Genomic DNA, 3,484 nt, shown 5'->3' on the forward strand with positions numbered 1-3,484 from the left:
AATATTCTGGAATGCATCTCTTTAGACACAATGTATTGGCGTAGAAGACCTATTTCACATTACAAATGCACATGTATGCTAAAAGTAACGCCCTTTTCTAAGTTAAAATGAATCATAGGAAAAACAACAACTTGGAAAGAAGTTGGTATTATGCGTCGGTGGTCGTAGACGCGCGAGAAGAGGATGGTTGTGGGTTCCTGCTCTAATATATATGACCCCACCCCTAGAAACTACGCTCGCTCCACTCTAGACGATCCGGTACAATTTCTTGCCAACGTGCCTGATTCGTCTTGGTACAACTGGGGCAACAGGTGAATTAAAACTGTATATTATATCAGGGCCTCTAGATTATGGTAGTCCCACTCCCATGGCTAGAGATATTCAATGTTGAGCTAGTCAATAACTACTATTGCCATGTTAGATGGCTAGTGAAAAAAAATGTTGCAGTTGTCTACTTTGTAATTATGAATATTCTAACCCCAATCCACAATGTCAGTGTTTTTAAGCTTTATCTCCTCTTTAGGTTACATATCTGATTATTACTACTATTTAGTAAAATCGTATTAACTTAAAGTAAAGTAGGGCTAGTGAATTTTTAATTGTGGCTAGTAATTTTTTTTAAATCAATGATCCCATGGCTCATGGATTTTATAATAATTCTAGAAGTCCTGATTATATATAAGACGGTATTGATTAGTGTTTCAGCGGATTGAGTAAAATCCAAAACCAGTACGCGAAAGAAGTAACTGCGAATTTTTTGACAGAGCAAAATTAAAAGACTCGTACAATACTGAATTGTAATTTAATAAATATATTCATAATTAAATGTTCACATGGATTTCCAGTGATGTTTAAAATGTTGAAATATCCATCGATATGAGTATATAAATTTTAATTAAAAAAATGTCTGTACAGAAATAAAAAAAAACCATCTGGTTTGGATTGCATTAAAGGCATACTGTCACAGATTTAAGGACCTCTTTTCTCGAAATAGTTATAATAAATGATAATTACATTAATGTTTGGAAACCAAATCTAGCTATCACATCACCATAACTGAACCATGATGGAGTAAAATCCATGTCAACCCTCTTGGCAATATTAGCTTTTGAATTATGGACCATTGCCATAATTCAATTATTTTTTTACAAAATATCATTAGTAAGTGGAGTATGATGGTTACATAGATGGGTGAATAAAGTACAATTTGGGACAAATCAAATTTATATTTGTTTAGGTAATACTTTGTTAGGCAATTTAATAGGTCTGTGACAGTATGCCTTTAATGTAATGCTAAAGACAACAATAGATAAGCATCAATATCTGCGTGAATATTTTCAAACTTATACCTTAAATATTGAAACAGTGGGTACATATTCAATATCTATACACCAGGTGATAGTTTTATAACTAATAATTAATAGCTCTCTAGCCAAGCTATTTAGTAGTGTGATTTTGAATCGATTTAACACTTTTATCACGGCCAATCATATCATCTCAAACAAACAAATAGCATTTTGTGCACACAACTGTACTACTGATCACATGTTCACATTGCAAACTTTAATTGACAAATATATTTTAAAAGGTCAGCCACTATATGATTGTTTTGTTGACTATCGCAAAGCTTTCGACAGTTTATGCAGAAGGGGCTTGCGTTCAAAATCATCGCATTACGATTTAGGTTGTAAACTTTTTAATTTAATGGAATCCATGCATCACTTCAGAAAGATGTATCAAAGTTGGCCAAAAGCGAACACAATTCTTCTCATTTAAAATGGGAGTTAAACAAGGTGATACTCTTAGTCCCCTTTTATTCAATCTTTATGCTAATGATTTACCGGATGCTCTGGATTATGACCCATATCCACCTAAACTAGAAAACAGCTTTGTTAATTGTCTCATGTATGCCGATGTCTTAATAGTGCTCTCCCTTCATGCAGACAGGGTGTATACCATCAAATCAAATCATATAAACGATACTATTATCCTGTTCAATTATTTAGACCCAAAGTTTTTTGCAAATGTTACGTTTATTTCCTATTCGATATTTGTTTTCTTTGCATTTACATGAAAACAAACCCAAACCCCGACAGGTTTTATATACAAATCATCATATAAAATGCACGAAGTTGACTTAATTCCACTTTTTAAAAATCTCTGTGTCTTTTGAATGCACGTTATTTCTCCTATAAATAACTAAGGTCATTTGCATATCAAAACATTGGGATATGAGGCTACGTGAAGGCCATTATAGCTTGTTTCACTAAATCAAGGTTATTATTGTTTTGCAGTGTGTAACAGCATTGTCTAATCTTTCCGTTAAACATAGATGTAAACAAACAGCACATGTAACCCTTTCTTGTAGGTGCATTATATTTAATAAATTTAGCTAATGTATTATGTATTTTTATTTTATTATATCAATTATATATTAGCATACCATACCTAACCTAACACAACTGAGGTGTAGCACAGTAATAAACACAAATCACCTCACACACCGCAGGAATGTGCTTTCCAAATTTATAAATAAATTTAATGCAGGGCCGGACCCAGAAGACCAGGGGGGGGGGGGGATAAAATGTCAAAGGCCACCAACATCAAATAATAATAAAAATGTTATTTAATTTGCCTCTAAATTGGGAACTCATACGTATATATATATATATATATATATATATATATATATATATATATATATATATATATAGTATTTAGGGTGGTGCTAGGGGCTGGGGTTTGGGGGTTGGGTGTTACATTTGTAATGTGAAAAACCAAAGGGCTATTGTTCGGACTCGTATGGGTTCAACCACTTTTTCATCCCGCAGACACAGCCCTGAATGTTCAAAATACGATAGCATTGCTTGGTCAATAACATCATTATTTCGATCAATGACTGCACGTGCTATTGTAGCACTGTGTAAACTACGTAAAATACAAGTTAGGTAGGGTATATAAATTCATTGAAAATGTATTAGTCGACATTCTTGTTATTGTTATTTGAGGAAAAATATGGGTAAATCGAAAAACACTTCAGCTGATGTAAAATCGTGTATTAAGAACGTTTTCGATTATTTTGAAGATGAATATCAGCGCGGTAGACTTAGGTATGCTTCTTATAGAATTGTCGATCGAGTTGCCGCTGCACTTAAATTTTCGGTTTCAACAGTAAAAAGAACTGTGAAAAATCTAAGCTCTACGAATCCAAGCACAGAAATCACTGTTAAAAAACGCGACCGAAAACTCATCGATTTATTTGATAAAGATGTTATTAGACGACGAGTATACAGATTTTATAGAGAGGGCGAATTACCTACATTACATAAGATTAACGTGGCTTTAAGGGAGGAATGTGGAATCAACATATCCATATCAACTTTACGAAGAACACTCCATGACCTCGATTTTAAATACCAACATATGTCTACAACCGGAAAAGTGATTTTTGAGGACGCCAATATATCAGACAGGAGACTGTCCT

Source organism: Gigantopelta aegis, chromosome 2 (assembly GCF_016097555.1).
Source record: "Gigantopelta aegis isolate Gae_Host chromosome 2, Gae_host_genome, whole genome shotgun sequence".
Lineage (NCBI taxonomy): Eukaryota > Metazoa > Mollusca > Gastropoda > Neomphalida > Peltospiridae > Gigantopelta > Gigantopelta aegis.